The sequence below is a fragment of the Aphis gossypii genome, chromosome 1, assembly GCF_020184175.1.
Source record: "Aphis gossypii isolate Hap1 chromosome 1, ASM2018417v2, whole genome shotgun sequence".
NCBI classification, from domain to species: Eukaryota; Metazoa; Arthropoda; class Insecta; order Hemiptera; family Aphididae; genus Aphis; species Aphis gossypii.
The window spans coordinates 43908370-43936368 of NC_065530.1; the positions used below are offsets into that span (position 1 = coordinate 43908370).

Here is a 27999-nt window from a genome sequence, read left to right on the forward strand (position 1 = left end):
TGGTTTTTATTTTCAAATTTTTCGATAAAACGTAGTTATTACAAATAACTTAATACATTTATAAGAATCTTAGTTGGATCTTCTTAATCTGAGTGATAATTTTTAACTAAATGAGGTCAAAAATATATACAATTAACATCACCATTTTAAATTTAAATTACAATTGAAGTATTGAATTCTATACCAATGAAAACCACCAATTGGTATATTATAGCGTGTCGCTAATGACTAACCACCGTTTAGTGTGCGTCATATAATACAATTTTTAATGGACTATAGGTGCACTAGAAAATGACTGGTGTCATCGTCTGTAAAAAGAATAAAAGAATTGTATAATAAACACATTAACTAATCTGTTGACAGCGAATTTCAATAATTTGTCAAAATTATTTATGACTTAGAATTAAGGTAAGACGGTTAGGTATAATTATGTAGTGTTTCTTAACATAAAATATGTTTATATTTTCGACTTATTTGTGTCACAATCTTAAACTCACCTCAAAACCAGCGGAAATTGAATTATTTTAATAAGAAAAAATGTTCTATTTTACAATTGATCATCACTTAAGATCGATTCAAAGATTTTTAAAACATATTGTGTAAAACAATATTCATTTGATACTTTTTAAAATATATAAATTATGGTTATACTTATTCCTAATATTTTTACATTTATTGGAGAAATGCTGAAGAATGCTAAAAACCTCACTACAAACTTTCTCCAAAAAGCTGGCAACCCAATCTTGAAAAGTCTGCAAATCACGCCAAAAGTATAAATCATTTCGTGTTACTACATGGCTCCGAAAAATTGAGAGTTAAGGGACAAATAAGTTTGGCAACTATCCAACCAATACTTCGTATTGTTGAAAAAATAGATAATTAAAACGCGTCGAACGAAAATAACGGAACGTTCTTTAACGAATGACAATTTACTGAAAATACACGCCATGGAAATAATAAATCGCAATGGCAATCTCAATTTTGGGCACGTTTACAATTTGGAAATAGGTAAGTTTATATTGATAGATCGGTATAATATACCGAGTATGTTTTTTTACAAAGTTTTAAAGGTTGCCGTATCATAAGCGTATGGCACTTAACGGTGTTCGATTGTCCAACAAACCAATACGGCCTTCGCTATCAAAACCGTGTTAAATATTATATATTCTTTACAGCTATATTGTTATTTACTATTATTATTATCATTATTATTTGGCGGCCAACAAAATTTGGTCGATTTTGATTTCGTCATTTCCTTTACAGTTTGTCTTAGGTGTGTACCTATTTCCAATTACATTTTCTCGGATAGTTTCCGCAGCACATTATTTGTATACGCGGCGTTACCAATGTCTAGACGAGTAAATTGTTTTCAACGGTAGGTATATATGTGTCCAATCAGACTATTATTACATTATAACGAGACTGTCTCAGGGAGGGGTTGGACACGCATGTGCGGGAGAGGTCCAGCCGGAAAGGTGAAAGTGGTCGCTGACTAACGAACGAGCCGGCGAACAGGGTCTCTCAACACGTGTAGAACGTAATCCAACAACTTTTGAAATGGAATTTTTCCGAAAGCTGGACCGCCGTTAGATTGGATTGCGCATGAAAATAATAATATACGAATTCGGAGGCCACGAATTCGTTATTCTTTGGACAGCTCTATGCGATAAGTATAATATAATACATAAAAGTGGTGATTTTCAGACGATCTAAACTTAAAAATTTTTATGTTGATAAAATGATTACAAAAATTGTTTTACCTATTAGGTATAACCATTTTATAATTCCATTTTAGTTTTGTAAAACTGTTCATCAAATTCAGCACATCGATGAATTAACATTTTAAAAGTTGTGTATCTAAATTGATATTTTTTTTTATTAAATCGTATGGATTATGAAACACGAATACATAAAAAATATAAATATATATATATTACAATTATTACATATATAATGTTGAGTATTTTTAATCAAAATCCTACGTGCATCACCAAGACCCGACAAGCGTCTTAAATAATATTTATCCGTCATACCACAAAACGTGATCCGACTCTCCTCTAAATTCCGTATACTCCCACGCGCAGTGTTATGTACGAATTATTTACACATTTATAATATAAAATATTGTTATCATTTTGATAAACGAATATTCTTTGCATATTCCGCGGCGCTTTATCTCGTAATATAAAACGGAAATTACAACGCACCGCGGCCATCATGATTATTATTATGTGATTATACGATAATGTTATTTAAAGATAAAAACATATTTTTCGTGTGTCTCGAGCGTTGTAATTTCCGGTAAAAAGATTAAGGAGAGACGAATTTAAACAGTTTAAACGTTCAAAGAGCTATTGATATTTAACGATAAAAATATTGTCCTATGCATACACTATATTTCCGTATAGGTATATAGATATTAACGACGGTTAGATGATATAATTGTTATTACAACTGTTGGTATACGTCGGATTAGGAAGCCATGACAGAAGCTGTGCAGTTCATCTTTCAAAATATAAGTAATTATCTTAGCGGAAGGCAACAGATATTATCGTTTTCTATCAAAATGTATGTATTATTAAATTATTAAAATACTTTATTTGTTTGATTCGAGATATAATATTCTAAGCATAGTTATAAATATAATAAAATTGCGACTATCGTTACTGTTAAAATAAATTTGCAAAGGCTGAGGTTAGTGGTTGAAATTTAATGTTTAATAATAATATGAATTGGTTGAGAAAACATATATAATAATATATTATATATATATATTTATCATATATAAATAGTCTAGAAATTACTACAATAAGACTCATACCATTATAATTTTTCAGACAGTATTGTACGCGTTTCAAACATGATTACGTGTACCTAAGACCATTATGTCACCTATTTATATTATATTATATACATATAGAAAACTTGGCCCCGATTCGAATAGTATAAAAGAATGAATACGTTTTGGTGGTAGACAACAATGATTTGGGTTTTTAGTATACAAAGAAAAACGGAAGTATTCGTATATGCGGTTTTATGGTAGGGTGGAGAATAAAACAAAAAAATTAAGTTCTAGTGTAGTGAAATAATAACTATGCACGCAGGTACAAAAGGTGAAACGAGAAAATAAGTTTTAATGCATTTCAGGAAACTCCTGTGTTATATATAATATACCTTGATCGCAATCCCTAGCTAATAATTTCGACCTTATGGCGCCGTTGTCGGTATATACACTGCAAATAGTATATAATATATACAAGCTACGTTTGAATATTCTAAGTTTGCACAATCTGTGCAATGACGGAAAGTTGAATATTTATTTTATTTGGGTCACCCTTGAAACACACCGTCTGATGTGTCATATAATATTTATTTAATTGGTGTCGAAGTTTCTCGGATAAATTATGTATAATACATATATCGAAGAGACAAAATTGAACTTTTGAAATTCTAGAGGCGTTACGTGAAATTATTTTGATCGTGCAGGTCGAACTAAAACAACAATGTCGCATGCAAAGCGAAATCACGATTTAATTTTTGATTTTCGAATTTTAAAGGAAGACTGCAACGCTCCGCTGCAGGCGCATCGTCTCTGATGAGTATGTATATAAATAGCCGTAAAAAATGTACGCAGTAGCAACAACGAACGCGAAACACAGAACATTATAATGATACGTATCATACGAAATTTGAGGCTCATTGGATTTCGATGTGCGGCGGCCAGCAGAGGTGTTCTCGTTTACCTTGATAATATTGTAATGCGTATATTACACATGCGCGTAAAAAATAAATAATATGTTTATTTGTGTGTGTATGGTCGTCCCATACATATAAAAGAGTGTGGTCTTACCGCACGTGCACATGATATCGAGACGGTATCGTTTACCATATACTTCGCTGCTACGGGTGTGGGAAAAATTATCATGCGCGTGTATTGTATTATACGATTATACGATTTTGCAGACCTTTACAAAAATCGGTGGGTAGGTTTATATTACTTAATATAATATATAGTTTATGATAATTTCCCCTATCGTACACCGACCGATATGGTAAATATACGTGTTTTAGAAGAAAAACAAAGGTAATTAAATCAACAGGCGATGGAGCCCTACGAACAATAGAAAATGAACATGAGAAAATGAAAATACCTACTTTTAGAAAATCCGTAGACAGGCGCTGGGCACATATTATAGTATATCATAATAATTAATATATCACAATATATTAAATTGATTCTCCTGTCGGATATGACAAATCAATTTAAGTTTGTATAAACATCATAATATCGTTCTCAATATTAACTATAAGTATTCTTAAACTTGAATATCAAATAGCTCTTACAACATTGTCGAATTAAGTTACGTTTTTCATACTTGAACGGTGGACAATGGTCGTTCATTTATTACATTGTAAAGCACACTAGCAGAATTAATTGAAAATATTATTAATTATTGAGAACAAATTTTTTTTACAGTTTTATTTGGTGTATTGTTTTTTATCGTTTTTAAAGGTTTACTTTCTTTCCTGAAAGAAAGAATGACAAGTGGTCGATATTCCTCTTAAATTTCGCTCTATTTGCGCCTATGGCCGTCGAGTTAGCAGATAATGTGTTTTGGACTTACGTGAATCGTCTAGTGAAGTACCACCTGTACATGATTTTCGACGTTATCGTCATCACGTAGCCACGAATAAATTATCCCTTTCGGTGCGTTTATAAACCTGACTCCTGAGTTAGTTATGGGCGGCTAATAAGCGGCTTAATGGTAGCGTTACTAATTATTATGTATATGACGTCAAGGAAAGTAAAAACATAACTGGGCAAACATAATATATAATAATTTTATAATATACACACAACATTATATTTATATAACGTTATATAATACTAAGAAAAACATAGATATATACAGAATATAAGTATCAAGATTTAATATGATAATGGCTATCCGATCCATGATTTATAAAACTGCAAAAGTATCAATACATATATTATAGTTTGTTTTGTTTAGTATATATCAATAGGGTTCAGATATGTATAAGATTGTTAAGTATAAAATATAATAAATATATTTATAAAATTGCATCCATGTTTTTAACTTTAAAATTAAACAGTGAAAAATGTTAATAAAAAATATTATTCCAAGTCATGAAATAGTATAACTATATAATAATTATTGTGTTTAATTGAGTTGCCTATATTAATACACACGGAATAGAAATATTTATGTTACAGCTATCTACATAATAAAATAAGAACAACAAAGACGATTAAATTAATATATTTTTCGTATTCAGTTTCTTCAAGAAAGTTAAAATTGTCAGTTTTACTATAATTTAATAAATTTTTATGCTAACCTAATACCTAAAAGAATGGAAATATTTAAAGCTTCTATGAAAGTTTGAAGTTTTAATTATAATAATTGGATAACTTTTGTTATCTGTTTTTTTAAATATTTTAGAGTATATTGAAGAAATATTGTTTTTTTACCAAATAGATTTTGTTACTAGTATTATTCTAAGCCTATGTCGACGACCTCTAAAATATAGTCGATTGTTGATAGAAAACATCCGGTACTACGATTTTATATATATGCCTATTTATTTTTGACACATCCATGACAACAATATGAGTTACAGATCGTTATAAAATACTTGTATATTTATGAAAAATGATCAACATTGGTTAACGGTTACGTAGATTACGTAAGTGAAAAGCTAAATTTATTTTAATATAAGTGTTATGATTGAACCTGTAGGTGAAATATTTATAAAAACTTTTTTTTACACGACAAAATTTAGCGAGAACTACTATGAGGGTTAAAATAATATTATGAAGCCCAATATAACATGTAACCGTTTCATAAATGCACAATCAATACTCCACCCCACAACGAATTCTCGAAAAACTGTCACGATGAATAAATCGACTTTTATTACATGGGTGTATTTTATAAAGTTAAACCGTTGAACGGATCTGAAGAGGGTAAATCAATGTACAAATAAATCAAAACTGTTTAACTTTCAGTTATGAAATGACATTTATAACAAACAATAAAGTTAGAATGTTAAGTGACACAGCTATTAGTAGAACACTACAACTATATGATTACTGAAACTAAATTCCGGTACAAGGGTAAGGTCAATCGGTAACTATATGAATTATATACGATATTATGTATTTCCTATTTACTCTATAGTTACAAACAATGACTATTAGTTTTCATACAAATCGTATTCAATTCATTTACCTACTGAGTACTATATATACTGGTATATTACTGGTGTAATATATAACTTCCCACAAACATCGATGGATGACGCCGATCTGTACACCATTAAAAAAATTTAAACTCGTGGTTAACCGACTATACGTCTATTGCGTACTCGGATCTTATAATAATACGATACCTAACCATTATGACGTGCTCCGAAATAATAAGCTCTAAAAATCAGGAAGCAGAAGAATTTTTAACGCATAATTTATTGAAAGATATTATTATACAAGCGCAGTAATGGAATCTCCTATTATAACTTTAAGGAAGAGTTGCGTTTTATTACTTTTTTCGTACACCTACTTAGATAAAAATTGTTTACGATTACCGCCGTATAAATAACTCAAATGGATACCATATACGAATAAAATATTCTTTCTCATTTTGTATTTAGTTTTCAAAAGACAAAATAAATTTATTTAAAAATGCACACATTTTCATTTAATCATACCTCACCACTCTTAAACTATTGAGGTCGATTTGTTAATATTAACGAATCTAATTTTGTGACACGTTCAACATAAATAACTAATAAGCTCTACCTAGTTAAAAGACCTTCGATACATACATATATTAAAACATCGTGATGTCATAGTTCAATAATCTTAATCCGAATTCCAACACGATTCAACGTTTTCGTAACGTTCGCAAATAATCAAATTTGTGAACTTGAGTTTATCAACTTTCTATAGCTCTAAGGATTTTCACCCAAATTCACGTATTCGTGTACCATATTGTTTTGTCTCTAAACCTCGACCTTTGTAAACGTCAAATTGATTTTATTAAATTATCACAATAAGAACATAAATTGATCACGTTATCTAATTATACTTGTTGAACTCGAATATTGATTAGTTTCACTTTTAATACATGACCCAAAACTTCGGACACGTGGGATCGTTGGACGAAATTCAATATGTGGACAAAACTGGTTTCCAACGTATACATAATACATAACATATTGGATCGTACTGGCAAATACCCATAAAAATCGTAACTTATGACAAAACCTCGCCGAATGTTAATAGTATTACCTAATATCATGTTATTTGTGTGCATAAAAAAAAAAATATTATATTGTAAATGAAAAAAAAATGACCGAAAGTAATTTGTTTGCTTGTCCCGAACCGGTTACCTTTCAAGGCTGTCATTTAAATACAGAGTTCAATAAGGTAATGGGATATATATCATGGTACCTACTGTACCGGTGTTATCGAGTGGCGAGTACAATTATTTCATAATATCATATCATACATTATCATATACCTGCGGTATTATGTTAAAATACGATTTTTATAAATACGGTAAAATTTTTTTTTCAATGCATGTTATCAAAATTGTATATTGTAACATAATATGAATAAATAATCCGATAATTTATATAACACAAGCAATATTATACGCTCTGCGTATCAGATTAACTATCGGTTTGTCCAGAATTATTATATATTATCGTCTTATGGTTGGATTTTGAGTTATAGGTACACGAAATGTGGTAAGTCGTCGGCCACATCCACACACAGTTTCCTATAATAGATCTAATAGATCGTGGTATTATTATTGGAGATTTGTAGGTATCTTATATTATCATTAAACTCTTAACAGTCTTAACGAATTCCTTGACACAATAATTCGTTGTGTAGCCGCTAGCCGCGGGTGCAGCACATATTTTAGCATTATTATTATTATTATTATTATATACCTACCCAACCATTATTATTGTTATTATTGTAGGTCGTTCGTTACACATTCCTGGTGTTTAACAAACGTTGCATAACTGAAGGAAAAGAAATTCTCCCACCCACGTGACTAATATAGTTATGAGTATGACGTGTGTGTAGTACACACATCGACTCGAATGTTTATCAATTATCATAAAGCGAGAAGCTCAGAGCGTGTTGAATGTACGACCGACGATAGTCCGTGCAGTTATCTCGGAGAAAGGTCAGTTAAATTGCAATTAAAAACGAACAGCGTTCTTAAGTGTCGTTTTAGAATAAACAATAGGCGAATGAATTACAAGTAGCACGTTTACAAATATTTAACTCTCAATACTCTATACGTCTAGATAGATACTTTCACGAAACACGGCTATGACACAAATACGTCGGTACCCGTCCTCAAAGGATTCAATTCCTACTTTAGCCAGTGATACGTGTCTTGTATTAGGTTTAATAATAATACGCACTACGCATTACCTGCTATAATACGAGTATTGAAATAAGTCGATTTATTTCCCCTTCAATCGAGCACGGCGATGTCATCCTGTGCGTTGACAACATCAATACAATTCAATCAAATCGTAAGCGTTTTAAGAGACTTTTAACGTTTCGATTTTCGATTCATGTAACATACAGTATAAATGTTTATACTTATGCATTTATAATACTATTCTGTATTCATTATATCTTATGTACACAGTACATATTATAATATATAGGTACTGTACCTATGTACAATAATCGAATAAAATAAATTTTTTTAAATATTTTTAATATATTATTGTTATTGTAGTTAAGTCTTTGATACGGTTTTCTAACTAATATACATTATAGTCAAGCATATTTATACGTATACCTTGATATATTCACTATTACATTTGATCACGTTATTTTAAGCTATTAGTAATGTTTAATTATACATTTCCATAATTCTATACCGTTTTAGTAACACATTTGTTGTCCAAACATGTATACATTGTATATACACGATAAATGTTGAGTTATTTCAGATTTTTCTTCTCTCTTAATTAAATTCAGAAGCATAAAAATTCAATGAATTAAGAAATACATAATATATACATATTAAAACGAGTTACTAACTCATGAATGAATCTTAAACGTTTCTTGTCATTGTGACCCGTTTCGCTAATTTCAGAACAGATGCATAATTTTTTTTAATGATATAATGATATATTTTATGGGTAGGTGTACGAAAAAATCCAACGAAAAAACCCACAAAGAAAAACCAAAATGATAGTATAAATTATAAAAAATAATCACAGAATAAAATAATGATTTCCATATTTTACAAAATATTGAATCCAAGACTTTAAAAAGAAAACTGCTCAAGAACACGATGCAATAGTCACAGTCAACACAATGATCAATAGTGTATTTTTCTATGATTTTCATATCCCTCAATTTCAATTATAAATCTTCACAGATTAACTTGTCATACTATTGTAAATTGTAATGATACTATTATAATCTGGTTGTATTATAATTTTGGTTTTTTTTCCGTTGGGTTTTTCTTTTGGTTTTTTTCGGGATGTCTCATTATTCATTATAGCATATTTTATTTTAATAATATTATAATTTATAGTTAACGTGAGCTTTACCAAACTACGTCTTACTGTGTTGAGATATTATAATTTTTATGTTAAAATCTCATAAGTAAAAAAAATAAATAAAAAAAAAATAATATAGTTGTAGGTTTCCAAATAAAAATTTTTCAGGTTTATAAACACCTATTATAATAGTGTACAAGAATTCCGTTTCTGGTAATTTATTACCTATTCTTAAACTTTGTTATCTTTCTTTCATAATTATTTCTATACAATAAAATAAATTGTATTATCAGTTGTTAAGCGCACGTATCAACAGGTATTGTAGTAATGTTTGATAAATCATTCGAATCATTGAAATATTTGAATTACAAGGGTATTAATACGGGGGTTTCAATAGCTCGGACTTATAATGGTCTACCTATGTCCTATATCATATAATAACCAAAATACAACAAATGGATAAAAAGGACATTATTTTTCTGGGCTAGAATGTACAAAAAACCTTTTCTACCGGACAATAACCAATATTCTATACATCTACAGTATACAATTTGTACATTATGTACCTGCTGATACACCTGGTAGGGTCGTTGTTATACCTGGGAATAGGTTACAAACGTGCCCTTTTAGAAGTATAATATATAAATACACATTAAACGATGCGCGATGTTTCAAATGTGAAATGAGTTTCCTTTAAAACGTGAGAATAAACGCAGCAGTGACAGAAAAAATAAAGATACTAAATGTAGGTTACAAATGTTTATTTCTCTCCGCGAGGACTTTATTTTCAATTTCAAATGCTGTACATTATTACACTGCGTTTAAAATGTTAACTCAAAATTGTACAAACTTAATAATAAATACGTTCAAATAAACATCTCATTGAATACTAATGGTGTCGCGCTATGATTGGAATATTAGTAAATTAAAAAATAATAAAATTAAAATAGTTTTATCTTGAACGCGGTGTAACATAAATGATTATATGTTTTGAGCAGTAACGTTATTTTCAGAAATCTAGTTGTAGTTGAAATAATATACATATTATTATTATTGTATTAATAACTCGGAAAAAACACATATTTTATATGAGTTTTTGACAGGAATTTCACAATCTTACGAACGGATCGTAAAATACGAGCTACACAGACATCATGGATTTTGTTTCTGAAACGTGTTTGACAAAACATTTCGTAGGTCCGACGACTAATACTAGCATACGCATCGTATAATAATAACAATATAATATTAACTGTGTATAAGAATTCTGTGATCGTATAATATAATATAATATTATTATAGTGAGTTAATATAAAAAAAAAAAAACCAATATAAAGACGAATTCCTCGGGGTTGTATATAATCTATGGTACACCTGTGACGCACGTTTTGGACCCTCGGACTCAAACCATCTAGTATTATATAGGTAATATATATATTATAATAATAATATCATAATAACATAAAGTAGGTATACTGCAGCAGGTACACTGTGTATATTTATCATGCACACGTACAATGTATACATACACGTATATATTATTATTATAGTGTATACGCACTCGGTTCTTTATATTCTCGGACCTCGTCACGTCCTGTAGATTCTTGTATCACAATAGTCGAATTGTAGGGGAATATTATTATAATAGTAATATAATGGACACAAGAGAAGTGAATACATAGTGGAGGTGGCGGCGGCGGCACGATGGGATCGCACCTTGTCCGTGCAAGCGACGACTACGACGACGACGATGACGAAGACGACGCTCTTGCAGTGATCTGCCCTCGCCCGCCGCCGCCGTCGCCGCCTCGTCCGGTAATACCGCAACGACTTTTCTCATTAACCCCTGGGCAACACACACATATTTCGGTGTACCAGTCCATTGAACCCGGGTGCAATAACCATCCGACCACATAATAATTATATATTATATTATTATATTATAGTCAAATATTATTACCATTATTCAACGCCTATCGCATTAATATAATATGTAGATCGTATTTTTTTAATCGGATTTAACGTATATCGTGTACCTAGAGCGCGGTAAGTCGTTACCGTATACCGGTCGATCCCTGACGTTGGTCGGTGCGACTTTTTATCGTATACGTCGAACGCCTGTGTCGACGACCGATCCTGATCGTAATCCGCCGCCACCCCCATATCACGAGATCGGCTTATACATATAGTGATGTATTATTATTGTAATACATGACGCTTGTAGGTCCACCGCAGTTGTAGTTATTATACCTTTAAGTATATAGCTTTATAGTATTATATATTATTTATAATACTACACGGACCATTCGTTTCTTATTCATACATAATAATATTATGTCTGACCACCGTTATTGCGTGTTGTATACGCAGACGACTGTCGTAGTATCGCTTTAATCAAATGGCATACCGCGACGTTATTGGATTAACCGACAACGACAGGACGTTCACCGTTTTATTAACAACGCCCGTGAAATGATCAAATAAAATCTCTACGTTGCTGAAAACTTAACTGATAATAGACTAAATAATATTTACATTCGTTTTCTCTCCAACTAGGTATTAAAACTTTTAATTGGAATTGGTAATTATTATTTATTACCCAACTGCAGTCGCGTGCACAAAAATTCCACGTTTAACTATACAACTCAACTAAAATAAATATTTTTATGGTTGTAAATATATAAACGTGAGATTGTAAAATCGTTAATACTAAAATTATCGAAAACACTCTAGATAAAAAAAAAAACATATTAATATAGTAGTTTTGTTAATTTCGAATCATAAATTTTAATAATAAATAATAATATGTAGGTACACATATAAAAAAACTATCGAGTTTATACCTGTTAAGTTAAAGCGCATTAAATTAGTAAAAACTAGTAATTTAAATATTTTCTAACTCAACTAGTTTCAAACTAGATTATGATACTCGTTTTATTAAAAACATATAAATATAAGTAATGTTAATATAATGAATCATAATTGACAAAAAAAAAAAAAAAGAGTACTCAGTAAATGTGAATTTACCGTTGTTTGGTAATTATAAATTCCAGAATCTCGGCTATTCGAATTTCTATATCATTGAGACCATATCTTAATAAATTATAATTTATGATTCTCTATTGTAGAATATAGATATAGGTATAATAATACATAAAATATAATACGATATATAATATGGTAATATAAAAACATTTGAATTTTGAACTGTTTAATTAAAGTTAGAAAAATTATATTTAAACAGACGAGCTTAATTTAAATTAAAATAAACACATTAGTGTCCTATTTGTTTCTCCTTTCTCTGACCCATGCGCAACATAACAAATTTGTATTCAGTATGATCAACTTTGTATTGTTAACTTCAGTATTAGAGTGAATTGGTATTAGAGTGAATTGGCCTAATATCAAACTTAGAGTTGAAAACATTATCTATGTTCTTCAGTTGTTTTATTACTGTATTTTTATTTTTATGCGTTTGTGAGTATGTAAATGTTACAAATTAATAACATTTTCATATCATCGTAAATAAACCAACGTAAAACACAGATAATTTTCTTAACTTTAAGATATAATAGAGCAAATTAATTTTAATACTTAAACTAACTACCTACATAAAATTGGATCTGTTGAATGCAAATTTACCATATTCCGTGTGGGCTACCGAAAGAAAACAAAATCTTATGCACTGACATCATCTTAATGGTATATATTATTATTATTAATAAAGAATTTATTTATCGATAAATTGGTACGATTAAATAAAAGAAATTACTCACGTTTAGTTACATATGTCGTTTGTTTAATATATATATACATATAATAGGTATGTTATACGTATATAATAAAATATGAATTAATTGTCATAGATATTGGATATAGATATAGATATGTTCCAACACTTAGCGGTTTGATATCCTTCTTATTTAAATGTATTTGACGAAAATAGCACGTAGTACAAAACTATTAAAATATAAAAATATGATATCGACGAGCATATAAATTATACTTGAAAATTCTAACGCGAACAACGAGCATTTAACGTAATTCCAATGAACTTCCGTATTAACCTTTATACATTCCAGGAACCAAAAATGCATTTCGACTTTCCATAGCAACCCCCTTCGAGCAACTATTAATCAAATGCTGCACGATTTTAAGCATTCGATTAATATACCCGCATACCTATGTATATACCTAATCGCGATGTTTATAAGACATACACAATACACATGCTACACATATTGGAGACCTGGGTGCTATCAGTATGGCGTATAAAAAATAAAGAACATTATACACAATCACAGTAGTTGTATGCATTATATTTTATATAAATCGAAGTTCATAATAAATAAGGTAACGATTTCACAAAAACGAATCGTCTACGGATAAACTTGCCAAAAAAAAAACAACGGGGTTAATTACACGCGTCTACACGGGAATTTCTTTATTGCTAACGTGCAGCAGGATATAACAACAATAATAATATCATAAAATTTATCTTAAATACATATTTTTAAACTTTCTCTTATAATTTCAATACAGATAAGATGTGCTCTTGTTAACGTTTTAATCGTGTCACTTGTAAATTGTATTACCTTAACAATAATATAATTATTTGTCGACTTACTGTAGAAATGTGCGGAAACTGTTAGGCGTTTTATTTTTAGCAAACTTCTTTATTCTAGAAAAAAAAAACAAAAACATCATCGATTAGTTTTGACCTAGAAAATTGTTTTTCTTTTTTTTATTATTATTATTGAAAATTACCATATAATAATATGATATAATTATTATTATACTCGCATTGTAAGATAGATAAAGTCATAAAATTAACTTGACCACACATCACCAAATTATATTCAATCCTCACGTTACAATAACCAATCGGGTGGTACCTATATTTACTTATTGAATTATAGACATACCACATTAATCCTTGATGTTATGATAAGAGTACTATAAGATAAATATAAACGCGTTCTGTAGTCGTATAGATTTGTACATAAACTATTAGTGAAAGGAATATTATAAAAGTATTACACACAAACGCGGATATATAAGTTATGCGCACGGTAAATACAATATAAACCGGTTTTACGCTTTAAAACGCTACATATTATTTTTATTTTAGTTTATTAATAAAACACCACTGTTGTATTTCTCAAGTCCACTTTCGGTTTCATTAATGAATTATTAACATTAAGTTCTGAAAATGTGTTCTACTATTTTTCTAAATTAACAATGGTAAATAATTATTCTATAAAGTATTTTATGTCATGAGTACTATTATGAATTAATCAACTTATTTGACAAAAACACAAATAACACAAAATATTATAACTCAAATAAATTGAATATTGAATATGTATTTATAATCAAAAAAATAAATAATCCGTACATTCCTATCGTTTGAGATGTTAGTTTTAACCTAGTCCAATACTATGTGAATTGCAGTGAAATTGCTATTTTTTCAAAAACAATTTTCACAAGTTCATGAATAAATGGATGGTATTTATGTTATAATATTTAAATATTTTTGTGTTGGGTTTAAATAAAATGTTTTGAATTAAATAAACTTTTTAAACTCAAAACAGCATTAGTTGTAGACGCAAATCGTTTGAAATTGAGGCGAATTTCGGCCGTTCGAGTATTAAACGCATAATAATGATAATCCTAGTATCTATCTTTACAGTATGTGGGTATTCAGTTTTCCCTTGAAAATTCGGTTGGTGGTATTTTCAGGTGTCGTGCGAACAGGTTTTTAAATACAATAAAACGGGAAAAACATTATAATAATAACGTTAATGTATAATAATATATTATCATAATAATAAAATAATAACGTCGTTTCGTGCGTCCGTTGTGTACTTGTGTGTATGTGATAACAGCGTTACGCCCGACCATGAGGTAATTATGTAATTATTTTACGCGAACATAATATTATATTAGACCTTATTTCGCGGCTGCGGCGCGAGCGGTGGGCGTACATTACAATATTATAATGCAGTGTATGCGCGAACGAGAGAAAGAGAGAGAATATGCGCGCGAGAGAGATACGTACATATACCGAGACAGAGATAGAAAGCGAATGAGATAGACCGAACGCCCTTGAACTTGGCCGGACAGACGTGTCATTGCCATCGAATTTTTCCCATGGCCCATCCCTATAAAAACATACATTTTTTACACGCACGCGTGCCGGACGACGAGTGCATTTTTTTAACACGGCGACCTTTCAGTGAACTTCTATCGAACGGTTCACACCGAAAATCGCATAAGTAAGCGAGCTACTCGTCGTTTCTGCAACGACTTTCTCTCCTCTATCCTGGAAAACCATTAACAACAATGTTGACCGAAAAGTCCAAAACACCAACTGTGATATTTATCGAAAATATGCACTAGTTATTCTAAAATCCGGTATCGAATCTGATTATTTCTGTTTTTTATACTTTCTAAACATAATTTATGCAGATGAGCAGATGTATGAAATACACACTCCTAAAAAATATTGAACACCTTTCGCCTTTAAAAGCGTTTTACAACGATCACAAACGAAAAATTATAAAGTAATTCGTACTTCTTGCATATTCTATATTATTTGTTTCAGAACGGTTTTTTGAGTATATTTTCGATAAATTTTTAACGTTAAGATTAGTTGGATTAATATTTTAAATAACTTTAAAAATAAAAACAAATTTATTTATAATTATACTTTTATTTTTAGGTAAAGAATTAACATTTTGTATATTTAGTAAAAAACCAAAATATTATCGATGTCATATTTAAACTTTCTAAACACTTATTTTGAATTTTTTTTTATCACTCGATTCTTGATGCACATTATTATCATTTATTATACTTATTACTTATATTGAAGAATACTATGTTAATCATATTCATACGGTTGTCAGATTAAATATAATTCTGCGAGTTAATTCATCAGCTAGAGAAGTTTAACCACCTATATATATAACGGTAACATATATCATAAACAAAGACATAATTCCGTCTGCAATAACTATTTTCGTAATTAAAGTGACATTTTAAATCGCGACGAATACTATAACTACCCTCATGAGCATGAATATCACAATAGAAACTTATTTAACGAAAAGTTTAACTAGAAAAGCGAAAAATTGTTTTGTTCCTAGGTCTATCATTTCAGTACACCGTTATATTATCCTTTCAATTCTGTGCATTAACGGGAAACTGTTTTTTTTGTTCAAAGTCAAATACTACAAACTGCATCATGCACTGAGAGTATAAGTGTTTTTATTTAAATTACGTAAAAAGGTTTAAATCCGCTCTTTATTCATTTTTTTTATTATTATCTCGGTCCGTCTTCGTTCTGTAATAATTATTAATTACGTAGATACTCACGTTCATAATACAACCATAATATTCTAATGTATTACACATTATACACGAAACACGTACAATATTCATGATATAAACGTAAAAGTAATCGTGATGGCGTCACGTATATACTATATAGCTAGCTGTATAGAACCTGTACTTTGAATTTCGTAATATTATTGAATCAAAATGTCAATTATTAATATTATATTATTATTACTTGCAGTTATAATAAGAATAATACAATTGAGATTTAAATTAAATGCTACTAACTGCAAGCGAAGGGTAAACAGGATTTTTTAATCGACACACGATTAGTAGTATGATTGCAATGCAATAATTATTGTAATACACTAATATAACTACTATAGTATATAATATTATAAATAAACACAAACTACTTGTCTACCTCTGTACATAATTTGTTTACTCGCCGTTTTGTAAAACGCATGACAGAACAACCACACGGCCGAAAACCTCGAAAACGTCAAACGGGTTAAGTAAATACATCAAGGAGAAAAACCTACAAACGGGGCGTTAGTATTTTATGAAAAAATATTTGTCGTTTGCCCGACGAAGCAACGACTTGCAGCAGCAACAGTACTTGCTCGAGGTCGTGTTTATCTAAATATATTGTAGACGCGACGGTCAACATCGTTACACGCGGTGTTCCTTAGAGGCATGAATGTGTACCTAACCTATTACACCCGTCAACCCTGCGGCAAACGGTGGTGCAGTACCGCGGAGTCACGAAGTCCCGTGCGCGCGGCGACGGCAGCGGTGCGTCGGGCTGGAGATCGGTCTGCGGGAGGGGCCAGAGAACGCCGAGCACACATTCCTCATTAACAATAATAATAAATACAGGTGTTTTCAGGTATTATATTATTATTACACAGAGTCGGTTTATTCTCCTTGTCTCTTCTCGTTTTTCCTCTTCTTCTAATTCAAATTATGATCGACGATGGTATATACACCGTAAAAAAATTATACGTCACATACACACACACTATTACAGTACTGGTACTGAGCTACTATTGTATGTTGGGTGTGTGTGTACCTGTAGTAATAATACAAAAATATTACGTGCTCGAGAGACGGGCGATTGCAGCTCTCCCTCTTTTCGCCTACGGGAACGCGCGACGCATGACCTGAAATGGGTAAACAGCCTCTCACGGCAGCCGCACCGACGACAACTAATACACACACCTAATAGTCGAGTCGGTTGCACAACAGGGGCGACCGACGGTAAAACATGTAGTAGTATATGTGCACAACATAATATATTGTTAGAATGATAACATTTTTTTTTTTAATCGCGATGATTATTATTGATAAATGCGCGCGCCAGAGGATCGATGACGGATATTGATGGATATCACGCAGTCAGAGTTTATCATCGTTCATGATCCATGACCTTTGGACATCATAGTATAAAATGTACATGCCACGGCGAGATTCGGTACCGCATACCTATATACATTATACACACTATTAGAAGCTGCTTATAACCCGATGATAAATTATATATTCAATCATTAACGAGATGCGGCGTTAACCAACGACTTGCAGTATAATTCGGGGTTAATCAAAAAATCAAATTTTTTCAAAAATAAATTCGTCCACGTACTACTGTGACGTCGTTTAAACAGCATGGCGTTACCACGACAGTTGTGCAACGATCGGCGAAAGTCTCGCGAACAAGTTGGGGTCAATCAAGAGTTATAATCGACGTAAAACCAAAACAACAGTTTATAACTCGGTATAAGTGTGTGCTGTTTGCCGAGTAAAATTCAACTTTTTCTTATTCGTTGTAAAATCATTCGTAGGTGCGTCGTACGTATATTATATTGTTTAATGACACACAATGCAAATAAGGTATAATACAGAGTGTATAATAATAATTATAATATCCATCGTGGGTAAATCACATTTTTTCTCCTTCACCGCCGCTTTACATAATTGTAATTACGAAGGGTATATGTGCGTACACGTCGTCGTTGTTCGTGTTCAATGTGAGGTCGACGAACTAATCTCAGAAAGCGTGCTGGCTGCTGCGATGCGCTATTCCGATAGCCGACAATACAAGTATTGATGATGATACATCGTCTAAGACTTTATCGAATCTTCGGATAGGATGACCGCGACCGAAGTAAAACCTATGATGCGACGATCCACACGAGAGACGTTAAAACGTTTGGTACTCTTCGGACCGAATCGTTTTGTTCAAACCGTCCATAATACGACTTCTTTACCTATATTATTTTCATTATTTTTTTTTTTTTTGTTCGAGTGTGCGGTAGGTACCTGCTGGTAGTGCCTTTATGTTCATAATTATTATTGTACATCTCATCGTCTACGCGGTGTCTTACAAAAATATACGGGTTTGTCTACAAACTACAAAGAACTGTTTTCGTCTTGCAGCCATCATACGGTGCCCGGCTTCTCCCACCAGCCGATGCCGCCTATTATACTACGGGTATACAGTACTGATACAATGCGTAGCGTGTGTTTTAATATATATATATATACAGAAATAAAATATCGCCTTATTCCTAGACGCCAGTATAACGATTATCTCCCCACAGTGGCTTCTTTCGACCGTACCGATTTATCTAAGAGAAAAAGAAGACCGGGAGCGCATATTATTTTGTATGTACTGAAATAATAGCCATTATAGCACGTGCACGACCCGTTCGATATTCTTTCTTCCCCTTTATATACGCACCAAAACCTCTGTTTTTACCGACGACAGTTTAATAGCGGGCTAAAACGATTTTTATATGTTTTGTAATATATATACCTGTATGACTTTTATTGGGTTAGTGTTTCGAAAAATAAATATTGATTCCTATTAGAAACACAGCGTGTGGTCACAATAAACGTTATACCGCGCCGTTTAGTTATTAAAACTAAAACGCACTCTGCAAAACCTCTTAAGCCGCGATAATATTTGACGACCTGCACTATTATGATAAACGCAGTACGCTGTGATACCTACACACGAGATTACATTATAATCTCATAGCGATAGAGAGTAAATACAAAATTAGAATTATTATAAGACGACTGACTTTTTTCTTTTGCCAAACATAGTGCATTCCACAAAATATTTCGCCACTTGATGTAACAGGCTACTCTACTAGACAGATAGATAATTGTATTAAAATATACTGTCACACATATGCTTGTTAAATGTATATAATATTATATTATGTATGTATACGTATCAACGATTACATCGATAATGTACCAATTGGATATTTGCTATGCGAGTTAAACAACTACGTTATACGAACTCGTTGCGAATTGCCCTCAGGCCAACAATTATTGTACGATCGCGGGATTAGAGATAAGTACGAATGGTGACGAAACCAGGATTTTTTCAAAGAAAGAGTATAAGGAAAACGATAGATAACCACTTTAATTGTACTTATTATATTCAGCGATATTTAATACAGTATAATGCAAACACTCCCATTTTTTCTATAACTGATAGTGTTACACTGTTACTTTTAATTAATGGCACACAATGCGTAATAATAATAATAGGTATAACGTAAAAGAAAGTATCTCAAATTATTATACCAACCACAGTAAGTTTATCAAAATAATATAATCATATCTATTATATTTTATCAACTAAAATAAATGCTGTGCAATTTACAATTACAATTGATCAAAATTTAAATTTGTATTATTAATATGATTATAGAATTACTAACATCAATTAGGGGATGGAATGGTCGAACTCGAGGTCCACCCACTCTAAATTACGGCCCTTCTCCGCGCTGTGTCAAATACCCCGTATATAAACAATAGTATATGCTTATTTATCCGTCCACGAACAATGGACTTAACCTGACACGACCAATACAACACACACGTTGTCATATAATAATACACGCCCCCTCTGTATATTATAATAGAAACACGAGCTTATTATTATCGTGTGCGTAAACTTTCGCGGTGCCGACAAACCGACACGCGGTCCGTTTGATTTTGCGAGAGTGATGGCGCATACATGTGTATATACATAAGTATAATATAACCTATGTCCTTATTATATTCCACCACCGCGTAATGCCCAACATACGAGTAGTATTACCAGGAAACACGGTGTTGGGCGTTCGTCTTGTTCGTTCGAAATGCGTTCAGGTTACTATAATATTATATACGCTGTTGGGAGATTGTCTAGAACACTATAGTTATAACGCGTGTGTGAGAGTAAATATATATTAACACTGTATGTAGTGATATTAATAAGCGAAGGGAACATATTTCCATTTCTTTTTAATTCGCCGTAATAATAATATTATTTTATATACATAAAAAATAAACTTTCATTTTACAGAATTCTTTTAACCTTTAAGGAAATTACACTGAAACTATTGAGGCAATCTACAGCAAGTATTAGAAGCAAATTTTTCTTGGATTCATCGAGCGACCACTCTGCTTAGTTGCTAAAATAGCAACGAGGAATATAGTAGGACAAGAATATATATTGAATTAAATAAGACATTCGTAACGAACCTGATTGTATTTTTATTAAAACTGAAAAGGTCTATGTGCGTATTCCACTTTCCTTATAACCTGCGATGACCGTTATTGGTCGGACGACAAGCTAGTGATGAATTCCGTTTCCTACAGAATTGTACTATTTTCAATTGTAACAATAAATTACAGAAAATATTTGTTTCCACTCGTATTAAAACGCGAAACTACTTTTTCGATGGATTTTAAAATTGTGAAATAATTTACTTAAACAACAAAATTTGTTCTTTTACCAAGTCCATGAGCTAATATTATTTACAATTTCAAACATTTAATATGATACACATCATACGGGTGAACGGATATTGTATTATTATACACACAACGGCTTAACGGTGTTTTTGTGGAGCTCTCGTTGCTGCCCGTAGTACACAGTTGCCGAGCATTATTACACTATAATATAATATTATACACAATATTACCTACTAGAAAACTGTGTGAAAACTGCAATTACGAGTACCTGTCCGGACACAGGGAAAAGAGAAACACACCAGCCGCAATGCGCGTGTATGATCTGTATACAATATAACGATAATAATATGTCGACATGCGATTATATAGGTAAAGAGATCGGATGATGATGGTTACACCGTTATCCTGCAGCTGTCGCTTACGCGCGCGTATTATTATTGACAGCCGTGTTATTCCCTCGTATGTAGGCGAATCTACGGCAACCGTATACCACTACTACATGTACGACATGGGTTGCATCGTCGTCATCCTACGTGCAGACAAATATTGTATATAATGTTACATTATATTATAATAAATACATAGTATTTCGCACGTACGATGCAACGCGATTTTTCTTCTCGTCGAATAGAAAAAAAAAATGAAATAAAAATTACGCACGCATTATGATGACTCGCTATGAGAAACCGACCACGAAAACACCACACGGCTGTAGCCTTTTACATTTTCTGTGACGGATAAAAGAGAGAAGAGTATGAAATAAAGAATAAGACGCTGGTGGGGTGGACATAATCGTGAGGTTAACCCATTGTAACAACACAGCAACATGCAGCAGACGATAAGGAAACGAGCAACGTGCGCGCTTTGAAATTCACCAGTCAAAAGCCATCTCGCATGCAGCAGCATCCGGTTCACACATCTCCAGCGATGGCAAGGACGGGCTGAGTCTTTCCGTTTATTCGGGGCTCATCACGCGGCCTCCGGTGACGACTAATACAACACAACTACAGGTAGTACGCCTATTTAGGAATCGTGACTAGAATTTTTTTTACCATTAATAGCGTCGATTTTAATGTTAATTTTTTTCTTCGACGTTCAAAAATCGTTGTTAAACAGTAAACTCTTATTATTGATATTCATCATATTTTGAGGTTTCTGTTAAACGTTCACTTGTGGCCTCTATATATGCCGACTCATCTTGAAATTTCGGATATGCACTCATTGGGTATTATAATCGGTTGTACAATTAAAACGGATTTATCTAATATCCGACTAACTATAATAAATACCTAATTACAATGCCTTATTACCGTGTCTTAATGTATAATATTAATAACATTATCGATAAAATCGGTACGCAGCAAATCGAAAATTTTAACGTGAAAAGCGTAGGTAGTATACTCATATAATCTGTGGTATAGTTAGACAGAACACTAGTATTTTTTAATCGGTATTTTGGGCATAGTTTTTTAAATATAAATCTAATACTTATATTGTCACTAATTAGGATCCGTAGTTACCGCAGACACAATCTTCGATATTCTATCCCCCCCAACCATACTACTCTACTCTTCATACTAGTCGATATTTATTTTCATACCGAACACAAAATATCATAATATTATTATTGCACTACGACGTGTTGTGACCAAATGAACAAACGAGCGATGTTACATTGTTATTATATAATTACGTAAATATTCGGGTACGTTGACGTTAACATTACGATTTTAACGTTTAACGCAGGTTAGCACACTTCTCCAGTCCAATTTTACGGTAAGTCGGTAACAAATACACATTATTACATTGTTAACTTGTGTAATATACTCGATCCAATCGAATAGTACGATGTACAATATTTAGGTATCCAAAATGTATTGTTATATTATATATTTTATCTTTTCTTCGATCAAATTGAAAAACGTTCACTTCTATGAAAATTCATTCCCTTTCTCGATACATATATATATCATCGATACGCCACAACTGTTGAGAACTCCAACGTGTTATAGACCGAAGAATGGAGTTTGAATAATTTTAACGCAACTTGGTGAATATTTTTAAGTGTTTTATGTTTATTGAAAATTAACTAAGTCCAAAATAAATTTATAGAATACAAAAATGTGTGGTCGTATAAATATAGAGGTGTTGCTTCCAGTTATGAGATACCGCGTCTGATAAATCCCTATCAGTGTGGTCAGTGTGGAGACCAGTACTCCTAGACTACAGTGCTTAAAATACCTACTGTAATTATCGCAAAGATCTTAAATGGTCTGCGGATAACTTCCCACGTTATTCCAAATCGCGCTACGGGTATGCACGTGCCGGATGTCCCTTCATGGTCACTTCACGCGTTGTCGCGAGTTTAGTGCAAAAACATACTATAAAAAGATCTATAAGCTCTTTGTGTTTAAAACAGCGATTGTCTGTTAGTGTTTATAGTTGTTACATACATATTTACTTACAATATTATATATTATGCATTATATATATATATATGTATAAGTAATCACAGCTTGATACATGTAAACTGTATAACAAAACCGATACTATGTCTTTATACATGTACCTACTAGATGAGTATAAAATTCTGGTTTTAAAAAAAAGATGATTCACAAACTCGTACTTTGCAGTAACATCGCAAGAAATCCATAACAACTCTGAATGTAGTCTATCGGCATGGTGTGTTTATGTTATACCGATCATGACAAACGCGAACTCGATAGAAAATATTACTTTGTACAGGCTGACGTTTCTAGGAATTCCCCAATAACGCACGTATATTGACATTATTAATAAGAAAAAATATTAACCGGACTATTATTTTTCGATTGCGTCATTCCGTTAATTTTATAATAAATTTCGCCAATATTTTGGCACAAGACGTGACATATATAATATTATTATCATATTACACACACCGTAACGAGAATCCGAATCCACGTCAAACGTGTGCATGTAATATTATTAGCATGGGCATAATGACTCGAGTTTATAGACATATTATAATAAGATATTAATTTTTATTATCCGCGACTTGCCTTGGACTTAAATAATAGTATAATATAATAATTTGTCATTATCGTTGCTATCACGATGTATCAGGCGTTTCTTCGTTGACAATCGTGCATATACCTATACACGCGTCCTTCTCCTGGCCACTCGATGATTACATTATCATTGCTATATTATTTTCGCATTACACAAAAAAAAAAAAATAGTGACGGAGGGGAAAAAATAATATAATAATGGTAATTACCGGGCCGTTCTATTGTACTCCGACAAACATATAATACGAGTACGCGCAGTATATAGTGGTATTATATCATATTATTTATATCTATGGGTAGGTACACGTGAGATTCAATTTTGTCCAGCGAAAACAAATTATGACGCCACAAAATTGTTGTTTCGCATCTGCGTGATTTTATGCTTTTCCGTCGAAGGACATGACGTATTACTGTTGTTGCAGCGGCAGTCTTGTGTCGGTATATTATAAGACACACACGTACGCATATCCGTATATGCACATAATATGGATACGCGGCGATTGTTTCGAAAACTTGGATGATGTGCTCGACTAAACAGACAACCACAAGTTGCACGGAATTCGAGTTGCAAACTTTGGGCGTGACACAACATGCTCCAAATACATTAACGTGATTATATAATATAATCGTTATAAGTGCTATGACTTATAACGGTGTGTTATAGATAACAGCTGGTATATTATATTATTGCAGTATATCGTCGTGGCTATACCCGTGAAAACTCCGTACAAGATCAATATCCGTTCTTCCGGTCCTTGAATTATTGGCTATTGCGATACGTAAAAGTAATAATAGGTATGATATTGAGGGGACGTGCGAATACGTGACATCCGCGATATATTACTACTATCTATATCCGTCTGTAGAACGGGAAATATGGCAAAATAAATTCCACAACGCCAAATCAAAATTGTGGCATTCGTGTTAATATTCGAATATCTCGAATATAATACAAACACTCAGTCAGACATTACAATTTTATATGTGAGCAATATCGTATTTTTATAATGTTGCAGCAATAAATGTAGAACAATACGTTTTACAAAACACACGTGAAATCATCTCGAAAACATTCTCCAATTCAGATGTCGGTAATAAATGTTTAACCATTAAAACCTAGACGTCATAATTTCGAATTTGCTCAGTGATGGAATGTTGCTATACCATTCATTAGACAGACGGTGACGTATATTATGTAATAAACGGGGGTGTCACGTATTCTTGAAAAAAATAATAAAAACGACAGACAGCAGTGCGGCTGACGACAAATGTATATAATAATATAATATAATAAATATGTAATAATATTCGACAGCGTATTATGCGCGTAATATACATGATGTGCGCGCACGCGGGATAGGTCATTGTTTGCAGATGATTGCTTTTGGAGTTCCGAGTTCGAATAGCTGTAAACCCGAGACGAACCCGTTTCCTAGCGCACATAATAATAATATTATTATTATTATTATACGTCTTTGAGACGTGTGCTATACGTTTTTAGGTCTCGATGTCTAATTAGACAAACTCAACAGGAACCGATGAGTGCTAACCATCATACACACGCGTGCGCACCCGAATCCGCCGACGTCGACGAACGAACCAGCGAGCTCGTTGACCTTTTAACACAAATATTGTACGGACTAGTTGGTACGGGGCTGCTGAATCTAATTACACAATATCTATAATCGACAATTATTTGTGTTCTTTTATATTCTCGCTACGATGTATAATAATTTTTTTCTCCTCTCGTTTCCACTCCCCGTTCACTCCGCTTGTTCCATCGTCGTAATAAATGCGCGTTCTTCCGCTGCATTGGGCTCGGCGACACATCACTACAAAACTATAATACTACTACACGGTACGATGGGCGTCGCGTGGTCGCTCGATTTCACGATAATTACGGTCGTGGGTTCTCCGAGGACATCGCGCGAGTCCGTGGGCATTTCGGCGCCCCGGATGTCCCGCCGACCGATACACATCGTGTCGGGCGTCTATTGCGAGTTGTACGCGTCTCAGGTCGAAATCCTGCAAGAGCCGGCCCCGCCTAGTGTCCTGCGACGCTCGTCTAGACCTTACACCCCGTGTTATTTTAGGTATATAGGCGTAGGCACTTTACCGGACCCGAAGACCTTTACAACACGACATCGTATAACAATATAATATTATAGTAGTCGCGGCGTCGCATTGTACACGATTATTATACCCGTAAAGGTTTCAATAAATAATATCATATTTTATTATCGTCTGGATCATCTGTCGCCATCGTTCGTACGATTTTCCACCATTCAAACGGTCAATAGTACGGGCGTCCCAAACATAAAGGAATTTTTGAACCAGTTTTCCGTCGATTGTATTTTAGATTGCTACATGTAATGTGAAATAATGGCACTTAAAGCGTCCTCCAGCAGAGCGTTCAGCGCAATATTATTTTATTATCTATATATAGTGACTATTACTGGCTTCGTATTTCATTTCATAATCTATATATTATATACAAATTTTTCTTGTACTTAATAATTGATATTATACGCGGCAGATTAGAAGTTATTTTTTTTCATAATTTAATCTACAATATAAATAACAAATTGTAAGGTGAAGTATAATAATTATGTTGATAAAAAAATGCTACAAAAGTTTCTTTTCTTTTTTTTTGCAATTTCTTCGAATTTTGTTGTTATATTCCTATGTGGTAGGTATGTTATAACGTCTTATACGTAAGCGAGTATATACATGTCATGATTCAACCGCACTATAGTATAATAGATAATTATAGGTTTCAGATAAGTATTTATTTTTCCTCATATTTTACTTTTTATATAATATTTTCGTTAATTATTATGGAATAGTATAAAATACTAAAATTGTTATAATTGGTATTATATACATTTTAATTTACCTAATATGAAATAAAAATTACTAACACTCTATTGTATAGATGCATAAAAATAAATATGGTTTGAACAATTAAAGGCACCAATTAAGAAAACATTTTTAAAATGTGTAATGAATTTTTCATTATTAATAATGGTAAAAAAATGAAAATCAGATAATTATATCATGCAAATACAAATGCAGTGCATTTCTATAAATAATTTTAGTAGCGCGTTGAAAATAAAATACCATTGACTCAGAAGTGATTCAATATAAAATGATATTTCGAAATAAACGTCACGTTCTATGACGTTCTATTTAGTTGATTCTAATAAATGATAAATCACGTATAGATAAAATGTATTGTCGGTTTATTAAAAAGTAATAATAATATATTAGACCCGTTGACAAGAGA

The 27999-nt window shown here is 32.1% G+C and overlaps 1 protein-coding gene across 4 annotated transcripts in view; it reads right to left on the reverse strand.

Moving 5' to 3' along the window:
- The window catches only part of LOC114126280 (uncharacterized), a 50267-nt gene that overhangs the window by 10081 nt on the left and 12187 nt on the right, over positions 1-27999 (reverse strand). For all 4 annotated transcript variants that reach the window (XM_050197891.1, XM_050197889.1, XM_050197890.1 and 1 more), the window contains exon 2: positions 14192-14245. The gene's annotated coding sequence lies outside the window, so the exon portion shown is untranslated. The remainder of the gene's footprint in view (positions 1-14191; positions 14246-27999) is intronic.